The sequence below is a fragment of the Vulpes vulpes genome, chromosome 6 (assembly GCF_048418805.1).
Source record: "Vulpes vulpes isolate BD-2025 chromosome 6, VulVul3, whole genome shotgun sequence".
In the NCBI taxonomy this organism is placed as follows: Eukaryota; Metazoa; Chordata; class Mammalia; order Carnivora; family Canidae; genus Vulpes; species Vulpes vulpes.
The window spans coordinates 130,093,825-130,108,297 of record NC_132785.1 but is presented as its reverse complement, the minus strand read 5'-3'; positions in this window follow the sequence as shown (position 1 = coordinate 130,108,297).

Sequence of the window (14,473 nt, the reverse complement as noted above, 5' to 3'; positions counted from 1 at the left end):
GGTTGGAGGGCGCGGGGGGTGCGCAGGAGAAGGGGGTCTGCTGGCCGGGACGGAAGGACAGAGGGAGGAGAATGAACGGAGCAGGGAACGACCCCGCAGGGACGTGTCCAAGCTGGGTCAGGGAGGCAGAGGCGCCGGGGCTTGCAGGGTGTAGACTGGGAGTCACGCCTGTGTCCCCGGGGGGAGGTAACTGTCGGCCCCCCGCGGTCCCTTCTGGAAGGTCTGGGAGACAGTCCACCTCCAGGCTTGGGTAGGCGTTGGCAGGATGCAATCCCAGGCGTTTCCGGGTGGATGTCCCCGTCCAGGTAGACGGCTCTCAGCTCCTGGGAGCTCCCACAGCCCTCCGCCGCCGCCGCCTCGAGCCGGCCAGGGCGGTGAGCCCTCGCACTCAGCCGTCCTGCCCCTGCCGCTGTCAAACGTGCCGTCACCGTCCACTCGCAGGGCCCACGTGGTTCCGGGGAGCCGGCCAGACGACGCCGAACCACCTCCACCTGCCGAGGCCTGGCTCAGGCCCACCTAGCGCGGCCTGTGCGCACGCTCCAGGGATGGGGCTGGGCCCCTCCTTCGGCCACAGGTAGAAGGTACAGCGAATGGGGTGGACCGTGACCACGGCGAATCTCCGCAGACGCTGTGCAGACGCTGTGCGGCGTTCACGGCGGGTGTTTGTGCTTTCCCGTGGGTGTGAACGCTTATCACGGCAAAAGGGTAAGCGCGATGCGTAACTCTAGACGGGACGGTGGCGTCCACCGCCCCGGGGTCAGGGCGCGGCCAGCCAGGGTCCCCACACACAGTCACGTCCTCGGATCCTCAAACGCACGTCTGAGACGCTGGGCTCCCTGGGAGCGTCCTGGGAGAGCTCCGGGGGATAAGTCTCCGAATCCGGGGAGGGCTGGGGCGCCAGTGGTGCTGCTTCCTTGCAGGGAGGGTCCCGGGCCAGCGTGTGGGGTGAAGCGGGTGCAGCACAGCTGCGCCTCGGAGCCGAGGGAGGACTGCGTGAGCTGGTGTCCCCGAGTTTCACGGGAGGAAGTCAAAGGTACAGCCCAGCGTCCCCAGCCAAGACGTGGAGGCTGCACGGCGTGAGTGGATCTTCACCGCCCGGTAAGTGGGTGCCACTTGCTCCCCCCGGCGCCGTCTCACCTGCGCGCGTCGCCCGGCTGGCTGCCCGTGGATCCCGGTGGTTTGAGGTCACGACTGTGGTCGGCCCTGGTGCCAGGCCTGTGCCCCAGCGGTCCCCGTGGCCGTCACAGCGCTGGATGGGAACCTGGACCTCTGGCCAGGCTGCGCCGCCTTCTTCCCTCGGCTGGAGGCAGATGCCCACGTTCCCTGGGCTGGTTTTCCCACCACGATGCCGGCAGCCTGGGGACGGTGTGACACTGTCTCGGGACACTGGTGCCCCTCCACGTCGAGGGTGTGCTTCCAGATCGCCGGCTCCCCCAGGCTGGCATCCCGCCGCGCGTGCTGGGGCACCTGTCCCGGCGGGCGGCTCTAACCGTGCACGGGTGGACCCCCGAGTCCCAGCGCCGATGGCACCGCGTCCCAGGAGCTTGGCCTGTGCACCTCCAAAGTCCAGGCCGAGGCTTTTCCAGAAACAGGAAACACAGGTCTGTGCACCCTCCTGCCTGTCTCCACCACCCGCCCGCCCGGCGTCTCGATTGTACTTCAGTCCCATTTTAATCCACTTCCAACTCGATTCAATTCACTTCAGTTCGGGTGCGACGCGCGTTCCTTTCTGATCCATTGTCAGGTCCATTAACTCAGTGTCTGTGTAGGGGAGTTCCCGCGCTCAGGGCAGGGCCGGGAGCGGACAGGTGCCCGCGGGTAAAGGCGTGTCTGGGCCACGGGAGACGCGACCGGACACACGAGGCCGCGGGCTTCACCGCAATCCTCTGCGGAGACTCCAGCGCGCTCTGGTGCGCCGCGAGCGTCTAGGAAGGGGCGGGTGGAGGAGAAGCTTCTAGAGACAGGCTGCCAGCGCCAGGCGGACGCTGCTGCTGAGGGCAGCTCTGGGGCGGCGGGCGAGGACGCAGCGCCCACACGGGTGGAAATCCGTCTCCGGGCCGCACGGAGGGCGTCAGTACGGCTCTTGGGCCTGAGCGTCCCCGAGGGCCTGGGTGCCCGCCCGGGGCGCGGTCCCACCAAACTGCAGCTCTCCGCCCGCGGCGGCCAGTCCCCCTCACCCTGCACCCCGGGGTGGCCGGAAGCACGACCAGCGGAGAAACGAAATCTCACCGTCCTCGCCTTACGGGTGACCGATTTCCAGACGGCGCTGCACAACGACCCCAAAGTTGAACCTCAGACTCTTGGAGCAGGAGCGAGCACCTTGCCGGGAAACTTGAGGACGCAAATTCAATTCATCATTATTTATGAAGCGACACGGAGGAGTTGATTACTCTGATTACTCGCTAATCATTCCCCATAAATGCGGGAACCGACAAAATCCCACGGAATCAATAAAGCGGTAAGTCCCCGCCTAAATCACGGCACCTCGTGTTCCTGAGCGAACCTCCCGGTAATTCACAAAGGCTGTTGAATTTTATAGTAAGTGTTTTTCAAACCAAGCTGGATTCTAAACAATAATGACTTTTTAATGTGGCTCTGTGATTACATTGTCACAGTGACATACGGGGATCTGTGACTGCATCCGCAATGAGCCTGCCGTGAATTACTCGCAGGCCGGCCGGCGCGGCCCAGGTAGAGCAATCTTCATAAATCAGCCTCCAATCCGGCGGCCTGGCAGCCGAGGCCCGATGCCAATGTTGGCAACTTAAATTCCAACAGACAATTTGTAAACACGCTCCTCCCTTTGTTCCGGAGCGGAGGCCTCGGCCCCTCCCGGGTCAGCCAGCCCGGCCGGCTGTGCCCTGTGTTCGGGGCTCCGGGGCCCGCGGTGCGCGAGCCGGAAAGGCTGACACGGAGCGAGATGCGCTGCGTGGAGCGCTTGGTGGCCCGCGCGCTTGGCGGCCGTCGAATGGAGCAGAGCCCCCCCCCCCCCGCTCTGGGGGAGCCTCCTGATGGTCAGCGCCCTCAATCTCTGCGGTTCAGGGACCCGCGTCCCCGCCAGGAAGGGCGCAGACGCCCCGCGGCCCCCCAACTGGAGGCCTGCCCACCCTGTTTCCGAATTGCCGAGCGAGCCCGCTCGGGTGCCTCAGGGGGCCAGGGCCTGTGCTTGACGTGCAGCGGGACACGAGACGGACCCAGTGGAACAGGCTTCTCTCCAAAACCTCAAGTCGTCCTCAGGAGCGTGGACGATGGGCAGGGGCCAAGGCGCACCCCGTGATGGCTTTAGGGATGCAGACATTCCTGAACCCAAAGCCCCAGGCGGGGCGGAAGGCCCAGCGAGCCCGGGGCGAAGGCCGGGGGCTGCGGAGGCCCGAGGAGGCTGGGGCTGGAGCAGAGCCGCTCCCTGGCCCCTGGGTGGAGGCCCCTGCATCTCCCACTACGGCCTGCAGTCTGGCTCACCCCCAGGGGGAGGCTTCTCGGGTGCTCCCCACTCCCTGGGAGCCTCGGGTCGGGGTCTCCTACCACCTGGATGCTCGGACCAAGGCCACTCCTGCTGGCCTGTCCTGCTGCTCCAGCCTGGGGGGCGGCTTTCTGTGTCTTCCTGGACCTTCCTCCAGGACTGGCCTCTGGCTCGTTCCTATTTCCAGAGCCAGGCCCAGTTGTGTCGGGGACTCGGTTTCAGGGAGACGTTGCCAAAGTCGTGTATCCTGGGCAGCTAGAGCCATCGGAGATGACTGTTCTGGAAGCTTCTGCAGCAGCAAGTTCCTCAGGGGAGTGGAAGGACACCAACCCCCCAACCGTTTTTGCCTCCTTAAGGACAGAGTGTGCGTCCCTCCCCCACATGTGTGCAGGGCCTCAGCCCGTCCCTGGGTCCCCGGCACCGCACCCCATCCGCAGACAAAGGGCAGTGAGCACCGAGATAGCTATGTTTTAAAAGGCCCAGGTTTTCAAACATCAGTTGTACTCATTATCTATCATAATTTTACGTAAAGTGCAGGTTTCACAGCTGAACCTAGTGATTCTGATGCTGCACTGGGTGGGACGTCCCCAGGGCTCCGCGGCTCCAGCCTCCCACTGCTCGTGAGGCGGCCCTGCTCCTCCCGGGGCTCCGTGGGGCCGCCCGTCTCCTGGAGGGCAGGCCCGCACCCCGAGTCTGTGCCCCTCCCCAGCTGTGGAAGCCCTCCTCGTGGGGACACTGAGCCGGCGAGGCTCTTCTGGGGGCCCCGGTGGGACCCGAGGTACAGGCCGCGTATGTCAGGGCCTCCTGCCTTCGAGGTCGTCAGAGGAACCCGGGTCGGGGGAGTCGGGGGCTGGCCCAAACGCCCGGGAACACGGCTGGTTTGGGCTGTGGTCCGCAGCCAGGGGACCCACCCAGGACGGCTGCTCTTCAGGGAGCCCGAGGAACCCCCGGGGCTCCTGGGGCTGGCCCCCTCCGGCCCGACAGCGACGATGAGGGGCGGCCAACAGCAGAACAGCCCTGGGGAAGGCGCTAGTATCCATCTGCTGTCCACACCGACGGCGGCCGCCGAGGAAGGGACCCCAAACCACGTCCAGCCCTGTGAGGGGCAGGGGCTGCCCGGGGGGTGAGGGGGGCCTCTCTCGCTTCTCCGTCTGCTGCTTCCTGTCCTCACGGGGGACGGTGGGGCGGGGAGCCTGTTCAGAGGGGCCGCGGGGGCCGCGGACAGTTGTGATGCTGTCACCGGCCCTGCTGCTGCCGGGGGCTCCCCTCCTCTGTCCCCTCAGCCATTCTGCAGTGGCTGTGGCCCCACACCCGGGGGGTCGCCCCTGGCCCCTGCAGACACAGGGGAGGGAGGCCCCGCTTTGCGGCGCTGCGGAGAAGACCAGACGCGCGAAGGCGTCCCGGAGGGCTCGACCCGCGCAGGGGATGGCGACCGAGGTCCTCCTCGGCGTTTAGCAGAAGCGATTGTTTGCAGCCACTGAGCTCTTGCAAGGGGGAAAAGCCCTTCAGAGGAGCCCCGGAGCCCCTTCACGCCTCTGCTTGCAGACGAAATAAGCACGAAGTCGGGAGCCCCGTCGCCTTCCCTCAAGACACCTGCGGGGCCCAAGTTAATTTCCGCCGTCGTGGACACCAGAGCCGGGGGTCCCCCGGGAGGGCCAGCCGGCCCGCTCGGCGGCGGCGCCAAGTATATCATGTCAAAGATTAACATATGAACTTCCAGTCTACGCACCCATTCAAAATCTGATTTAACAAACTGCTCTTATTAGAGCCAATTGGCGAGCATTCCATTATAAAAACAAATGAAATCCTCCCCGTCTACCAGATAAATAATTTTCTCCCCACACCTAGGCGGGAGGCATTAACTTAACGGGTAATGATCTAAATTATGTATTAAACTCAATTACTTTTTATTACTGCTTTCCAATTAGGGCGCCCTGATGGACTCGCCCGCGCGGCGCCTCTGCCGCCTCCACCTGGTCTCGGGCCGGGGTCCCGCCGCGCCGCGCGCCCCAGCGGACCCACCGCGTCTGCCCCTCGCTGCTGAATTAGCGGCGAAGTCACCCGTCCGTGGGAGTCCCTCTGGGGGGACACTCCCGACGCGGACGTCCCTCCCTGGCGCCCGGCACCGGGCTCCCCACCGAGGTACGTGCCCAGGGTGGCTCTGCTCCGGCTGGGGTTGCGTGTGCTGCTGTGACAGGCACCCGACTCCCCAGAGTTAACTGACACTCGCGTGCACCGCGTGCTGCCAGGCCGGGCCCTCCGGCCACCAGCCTCCCGTGTCTCGGCCCCTGTCATGGGCGAAGGAACTGCCCCGAAGGACACAGAGTCCTCTGAGAATGGTCGTGTGTGTTCTTATCGCCGACCGTGAGGCTGCGGGGCTGCTGAGCCCGAGATCTGGCGCTGGCAGGGGCAGGTGCAGGAGGGGGGCGCCCGCGTTCATAGGGGCTCCTGCTGCCCCCCCCCCCGGGGAAAGAGGTGGGGAGGTTTCTGGGGTGTCTTATAAGGGTGGGCAGGGGATGCGGATGCAGCAAGGGGCCTCACGTGCACCCGGGCGGTGGCGGGTGCTGCTCCTGCGGGTATTGGAGGAGAAGCTGCCGGGAGGGTGCCAAGGCGCTAAGCACCCCGCCTCCGTCCTGGGGCAGCACAGGGGGCCTGAGACACCTCAGAGCGGCCCCTCCTTTCACCTGCCCCCACCACCACCCAGGCAAAGTGGAAGGCTGGAGGGGGTGCCCAGAGCCCCCCAGGGAGGGGAGGGAGGCTTCCCGGGAGAAGGTGGGGGATCGGAACCACAGCGCTGCTGGCAGGTTTGCACTTCTGGGTTGCGGTGGCTCTGCTCGCCCACCGGCCTCTCTGAGCAGCCCGAGGGAGCCTGTGCCGCAGCAAGGGGGCCCTCCATGGGGACGCCATGGGGTGGGGTGGAGCCGGCCAGGCCTCATGAATCAGGGAGCCGAGAAGAGCCTCCATGCAGCGCCCCCAGAGTACGATCTGGAAAACGTGGCCAAGTGGGCACCTGTGTGCCCTCCTCCCCACCACCCCAGCCACTGCCAGCCCACTCCCAAGGGCGAGGGGGCAAGTGACACGCTGTAGAAGGGGAGCCCAGGCTGATGTTTAAAATGCCCGGTCTGACCCTAAATCCTACAGGGACACTGTGCCCACATTCCAAGTGGCTGAACATCACGGCACCGGGGGAGGATGGCGTTCGGGGAGTACGGGCTGGCAGGCAGCTCGGTGGTCGCTTGGGCGGTTCTAGAAGGAACCCTTTCTGTCTGTGCCCATGGCTGAGCAGCAGCCTGGAGCCGGGCTCCAGGAGGGCAGCGTTTGCTGAGGCTGGCCCAGGCTGGTCTACACCTAGGCCTCCCGTAACCCACGGGGCCGGAGGACCCTCTCACCTTCCAGGACAGGGAAAACGCAGTGAGACTCAGAAACAAAGTGCCCTCTGCTGTGATGGACCCCCCTCCCCCCCACTCGGCCCTCACTCTGCAGCTGCTTTCAGGGGCCCGGGTGTGGGAGAAACTGAGGCAATGGTCCTGGGTGGGTCATGTGGGGTGGGAGAGGCCTCAAGGGGGACGAGGTGTGACCAGGCACTGGAGGACCATGAAGTCCAAAGCTGGCAGAGATGGGAGCTGTGAGGGTGAACATGTGTGTGCATGCAAATGTGTGCATGCATGTGGTGTGTGGACATGTGCACACACATGTGCTATGTGCGGGGTGTGCATGTGCGGGGTGTGCATGTGCGTAGTATGCGTGTATGTGGTATGTGTGCACACGTGTGCATGCATGTGGTGTGTGCATGTATATGGTGCGAGTGGTATGTGCATGTGTGTGAGTGTGTGGTGGGGCTGCTCACCATGTGTGAGTGTGCGCGCTCATGGTCGAGGTTCTCAGGCTCATCCTAACACCGTCAGTGCCCTGGCCCCGGGTATGACACCTGCCCCCTGGCACAGGGACGTGGGGAGGATCATTTAGCAGCAGCTGGATGGCCCCCGGTCTGGTCTCCCCCTTCAGCCCTTGGTGGCCTCCGTCAGGTGACCCAACCTCTCCACGCCCGGCCGCCCCTCTCCACCTGAGCTGCACTCGCCCTGCATGTCCCACGTCCCAGCACCCAGGGGCCTCCCCTGGCAGCCCCCGGGGCCACAGCTCGTGCCTGGAGACCCCACCTGCTCCACGCTGGGGCAGAAGGTGGGGCAGGAGCTCAGTTTCTGGCCGCTGCGCCCTCCTGAGCATTTGTCCCTGAGCTGGATCCCCAAGGTCCACGCAAGAAGGAGGCCGGGCTTCAGCCCCCGGAGACCAAGGGGCCGTGAGCCAGCAGCACGGGCCAGGCGGGCGGCGCTAAGCTTGTGCAGGCAAGGAGTGCTGCCTGGAGGAGGAGACTGCCACAGCCTCGCCCTGGCCTCATGCCCCCTCCGCTGGTGGCATAGCTCTGGGGTAGTCTCAGCGCCCCCGACCCACGGGACAGCACCATCCCACGGCCGTCCCCCCAGCCCACTGCCCCTGACCCCGGCTCACGCGGGCCCCAGAGTTCGCTTTTTGTTTGTTTGATGAATCCTTCGCGTGTTCAGGAAAGAAATTAATTTTACTTATTCCTCCAAGCGGTCATTAGAAAAGCTTTTAATGAACACAGTAAAACCCAACTAATTATCACAATGGCATTTTACTCTAAATAAAATTGACAGGAACCACGAATATGATGCATATAATTCTCCTCAGTTTATTAAAACCCATTTATCACATTTTATCCTAGAGGAAACTGATCATATTAGTCTGCGATAATTTAACTAATATTTCCTCACTGCATCTAATATTTAAGGGGAGTTTACTGATATTAAAGTCATAATGCATTATATGGAGATGACCTTGCATTCTAATTACTGTTCTTGGTGAGGAATGGGGAGCAGGGTGGCAGTCGGCCTCCCAGACGAGCCGGCCTGGGATCACAGGAGACGGCTGCCGCCTCCGGGGGTCGATCCCGCTGGGGAGCCGGAGGGCAGGATGTTTTCCCTCCGGGGACTTGGCTGGGGTCTGGGGCGGAGACCCCGAGGCGACCCCATGCTTCAGATGCCCCCTGTTTCTGTCCGCTCCCCGAGTGCCCACGCTGAGCCCTGGTTCGCATCGCCGGTGTCCCCGCTCCCCAGCCCCAAACCACAGCAGACACACGAGTGGGAAAACAGGCCTCACTTCCTGGTGACTTAGACCCCGAAGCCGCCTTCTTTCTACACCAGCCCCCCCAGTCCGCCCCGCGGGGCCATCTCGCTGAGAGGTCGCTTCCAGACCACGAGGGGTGGCGCGCCCCAGGGGTGGGACCTCTGCCTTGCTTCCCCGCACCGGGGCCTCGGCTGAGGTCTGCACCTGCTGGCACGGGACACCGCCAAGCCCCCTCCCCTGGCCGCGCTGCTCCCTGCTCGCCCCCTGCGGGGCCTGCACATCCTGGACCTCCCGGACCTCCCGTACCCGCGCCCCTTGGTCGGGATGGGGCGGCCTGAAGCTGTGGGGCAGGCAGTTCCCCATCCTGCGGGCTGACGACGACGACAGCAGGTTGGTGGATCCCGCGTGCGTGGGCGGGTTCAGGGACGAGGCTGCTCCTCGAGGCTGTCGAGGCTGGGGGGTCCCCCTGTCCTGTGGCACCACCCTCTCAGCACGCAGGTCCTGGGTTCCACCTGCGTGGTGGCGCTTCAAAGCTTCCCCGCTGGGGCCCCCGGGAGGCTCAGTGATCAAGCATCTGCCTTCAGCCCAGGGTGTGACGCCGGGGTCCCGGGATCGAGTCCCGCATCAGGCTCCCGGCATGGAGCCTGCTTCTCCCTCTGCCTGTGTCTCCGCCTCTCTCTCTCTCTCTCTCTCTCTCTCTCTGTGTCTCTCATGAATAAATAAATAAAATCTTAGGGAAAAAAAAGCTTCCCCGCTGGAGGGACCTGCATTTCTTGGGCAGGATGGAGTCGCAGGGGCACACCCGGTTTCAGCGGCCCCCTCAAGGCTGTTCCCCTTCCCCAGAGCCGCAGCAGCTGCCGAGAGGGCTCCGCATGGATGAGGATGAGCCCGGCTGTCTGCCCAGGGCCCCCGGGAGAGCGCACCCCACCCGATGGCATCTCCAAGGTCACCTGACCCTGTCGCCCCCAAACGCTGCTCAGCAAGCCCACCCCGCCTCAGGGCGACAACCCCGCTGTCTGAGGACCCTTGTGAAAGCTTCTCTGTCTAGGTCCCTTCTCGGTGGAGGGGCTCTTGTCACCTCATGGTGCCCCAGATCTGGCAGAAGGGAGGACGTGCCCTCCTCCCCCACCTCCCCCTGCCTCCCCCCTCCTCTCCGCCCCAGGACTCATGTGCTCTCACAGAGCCCGGCTTCACCAAGGCAAAGGGAGGCACAACACCCAACGGTCCCCCCACGCCCCCTCCCTCCTCCTCCCCAAGGGGGGAACTTACCCCTGCCACCTCCCCTCGTGCCCCATCCCCTCCCCAACTCCACCAGCTGTGTCTCCAGGGCCAGGCCTGAACTTGTACTTGCTTGCACTCACCTGCTGAGTCTCAGGGCCGCCTTCTGTCCCCTGTCACTTGCCCCCAGCCACGCTGCCAGCCCTACGGGGAAGCTCCGGTCCCTGCTTGATTTCTCCACCTGCTCCCTGGTTCACCCCGCGGCTCCTCCCTCTGCTCAAAGCCCAGGGGCCCTCCTGGTGGCGGTGGTGGGCGCCTCCTCCACTTCCCTGAGACCTGTCCCCGCCAAGAGCTCCGACATCCAACCGCCTTCCTCCTGAGCCCCAGGCCCCGAGAGCCAGCGGCCTCTTCCAGCTTCTTCCTCGTGCCACCTTCGCTCGTGTAAATCACCCGAGTCACACATGCTGCACAAAGCAAGGCTCCCTTCCCCGCGTGGGTGCGCAGGCGCTGGACTGGGTTCTGTCCGCCACCGCGCACACGTGTGTACGTACAAACTGCATCGGGCGGTTGTGTCTGGTGGCCTTGCTGCTGCCCAAACGGAGTCATGCAGCTCCTGGGGCTGAGCACCGCGGCTGGGGAGGGATCCTCCTGTTGGGACGCTCTCCCGGGTCATAAGCTCCTCTCTGCTGCGGAGAAGGAGCTACTTCTGCTCGCTTGCCTCTTGAATCGTTTGTTCCTATTACCAAGAGGCCTTCTGGATCCTTCCTTGCGTGTGCATCCCTCCCCGGAGCAGACCTGAGGGGCGGGCCAGGCTCAGGCCGGGCACACAGCGATGTCTCTCATGGATATTCCCGGGTCGCGGCCCGAAAGGCGGTAGAGGATCCCCACCCGCTGCACAGGACATGCGTGTTTTCCTCCCGCCCTTGACCGTCCCTTCCAATTGGTGGGAAAACCAGCCTCCCTTCGTGGCTGTCACCTGCGCCCCGGGTCACCCGTGAACTCAACCATTGTTTATCTTTGTGTCTGTGCCTTTACATCCGTGTCTTCAACCCACAGAGTTTATCTGCTTACGACTCAGAAACCTATGCGTCATTTGTCCCCTGGGGGCCCACTCCAGACGCAGCCACGGCCACCGCGTCCTCCGCTCGCAGACACGCCACCACTGCCCGCTGTCCCCTCTCACGCGGCGCTGGCTCTGCTCACGTGCTTGCCGTGCCAGGTGAGGGCAGGTGGCTCATGGCTCGCCGTAACAGCGATTGCGGCCTGACCCGGAGCCCGTTGTGCGGGTGCTGCTGCGGGACGGCGTTTCTCAGGCTCACTTTCCTCCTCCGAGGAGAGGGCCTCTCTCCCCATTTACCCAGAATTTCTTCTGTGTCTGCCAGTAAAGTTTACAGCTTCCCTCACACCAGCTCTGTGTGCATTTCCGCTGGATTTTCCCCCAAGACGGTTTGCAGGTTCTCGGCTATTGCACACGGAGGCAGCGTCCCCTCCATGGTCATGCCCGGTGTGCGTAGAAAAGATACGGGGTTTAGATGTTGGCCTTGGCTCTGACTATCCTGCTAAACGCTCTTACCAGTTTGTTACTGGTCTCCCCCCTGGATCTGCTGTACGTGATTATATTGTTCGAAAACCACAATTTGTGCCTCTTCCTTTCTTGTCCTCAGAGTCCTTAAAAACCTTGGTGCATCGATGTGGGCCTGCAGGGCCGACTGGAAGTGTGAGCGCTGACGGCTCGGTCTGGCCGCAGACGTTAACGGGAGCCCTGGATGCTCCGCAAAGCCTGAGAGGTCCTGTTTCCACCACGTGAGGCATTCGCATCCTGGGTGGACGTGGGGTCTGCATGGATGTTTCTTTGGCGTGTATCGCGCTGAGCCCACGTCTATTCTGCTTTCATGAATTATAATGAATTACGTTAGCAGATTTCAACGGTGGACAGATCTAGAAGGAGTGGAGAAGACGTCCCCTGGGGCTGCCTCGTTCCCTTCCTGCAGGAGCTGGGTTCCTGCAGACAGAGGGACAGCAGCCCAGAGGCCTGAGGCAGAGCTGGCGTGGATCATTCCCGTGTACACGTGCATGCTTTCATATCACAAACGTGCATCCGCAAACAAGAGTTTATGTGTTTCAAGTTTGCATCGATGGTAAAATAGCCTGGAAATAACTTGCAACTTGCTTTTTCTCATTTCGCATCACGTGTTTGAAATTAATCTGTGTCGATTGATGCAAACGCCATGGGTTCCCTTTTTCTTGCTTTCTCTTTCTTTCTTTCTTTCTTTTTTTTTTTTTTTTTTAAGATTTTACTTACTTATTTGGGAGACAGAGAGAGAGAGAAGCAGGCTCCCTGCTGAGCACGGAGCCCGACGCAGGGCTTGATTCCAGGACCCTGAGATCATGACCTGAGCCAAACCCAAGAATCCACACTTCATCAGCTGAGTCCTCCAGGTGCCCCCCGCCCCCGTGTTTTCCTTCTAACTACAGTAGCACATTCGGTTGTGGGACCAAGGCATGGTGGACTGACCGCTCCCTACCAGGGAACTCCCAGAGTGTTTCCACTTTTCTACGCTGTGATCCCACCCGAGGCCTCATCTATGTCTGCCAGGGGGGCCAGCAGGCCAGGTCCCCCACCGCAGGGAGGATCGCTGGCTCGTAGGCCGAGTGTCTCCAGCTTCCTGTGAATTTATCAGAGCAGAGAGCTTTCGACAGTGCCTGGCACGTGGAAAGTGCTCAACAAGTATTAACCACTATCATTATCATCACCATTAAGTATTGACAAATTGCTGTCCGTAGTGTCTATGCCAATTTACACGCCTGCCAGCCATGGATGAAGCTCCCATTTCCACAAATTCAAAGCAGCACTCTGTGGTATCAGACTTATTAATTTTTTACACTCTCACGGGTGAAAAATGGCGTCTTGTTGTTTTAATTTGTGTTTCCTGGTGTCGGCTGTGAAGTTGAGCAGCCTTGCACATATTTATTGCACATTGTTTTCTCCTTGTATTTATAGTTTCCTATCATTTGCTCATTTTTTTCTATTGGGTTGCTTGCCTTTTTCTTATTGATTTTCAGGAATTATTTATGTATCTGGGTAGTGATACTTTATTGGTTATACGGGTTGCAAATACATCCTCCCAGGCTGAAGCTTGTATTTCTTGCTTTATTGATGGAGTCTTTTGCTGAACAGAATTTTAAATTTTAATGTGTCTGATACACCAAATTTTCCCTTACGTTTTGTGCTATTGTTATAAAATCTCGTGTTATCTTTGGCTGTTGGGCATTTTCACACACAAGTCCTTATCCATCTGTACTTTATTTTTTTCCCCTTATGACATGAGGCGTCTGTTTTCCGTGCTGCCAGCCGCAGGTGCCAGCTTGCCATCCCTGCCCCCTCAACCACATTCCAGGTGCACATATGTAATGGGTGTGGCTCTTGTTCTTTCTTGAGTTCAATTACTTTATGTGTCCATCCCTGCCTGAACCACATCATACTTGTAAGAATGATCGCTTTATAAAATAGGTCTCGTTACCTGTTAGCTAATTCTCCTCCCCTTCATCTGCAGCTTGGCTATTTTGGGCTCATGGCTTCTAGCTCTTAATTTTGTAAATCAGCTTGAAAAGCCTATTTTGGATACAGATTGGAAACACATTTGATCATTAGAATGATTTTAAAGAGAATGTTTGTTTTATGGAATCTTCCCATTCATGAATATGGTATATCTCTCCGTTTATTCAGATCTTCTTTCATGCCCTCCAACAAAGCTAAACCAACAAAATTCCTATTAGAAAAATCTTACACATTATTTATGACACCGTACTTTCTGGAAAAAAAAAACTATTAATGGCATCTTATTACATTACTTTCTCTAATTTTTGCCAGTAAATTTTTTATACTGGACTTTATTCTACAACTCATTGAGCTCTCTCATTTTAAAGATTTATAAGATTACCCTACAATTTTCTCTTTGAAAATGCTCTGCAGGTAGTGATAGTTTAGTTTTTCTCCTATCTAGACTCTAAGATACTTTTCTTTCTCTTGCCACATGAGCTTCTAGGCCCCGACCAGCATATGAGGCCTAAAGGTGGTGCTGAATTTTCCCATTACAGATCCTATTTTCCATGGGGTTTGATCATCCTTGTCAGGGGAAAGAAATTCTCTCATATTCTTAGGTTGCTGAGGGGTTTTATCCCCTTCAAATCTTGAAAAGTGTTGGTCTTCTCTGATATTTTTTACACCTTCTTTATCAGCTGTAGTGATGCTGTTATTTTATATAGTCAGTGCTCCTTTGGATTTCTCTATGTTGCCCCCCCTCTGTGTCATGGGATGGGTCCCATCCTCCTGGGTTAGTTTCTTTTAGCCAAAATATACCCCTTATTGGTGCACTCTGTGAAGGTTTTCCTCAGGGGCTTCTGGTTCTGAAAGTCCTCATTTCATACTAGCTTTTGAATGCTGTTCATCTGGGTATAGAATTCTCAATTGACATTACAATACCATGCCATGTATTATTAGTAGAATGTACTGTTCCACTATGTGTGGTCTTCACTGTTGCAATGGTGAAGTTTGCTCTCAATCCATTTGTGGTTTCTTTTTTTCTTTTCTTTTTTTTCTTTTTCTTTCTTTTTTTTTCTTTTTTTTCTTTTGTTTTGTTTTTGGAGAGGGAG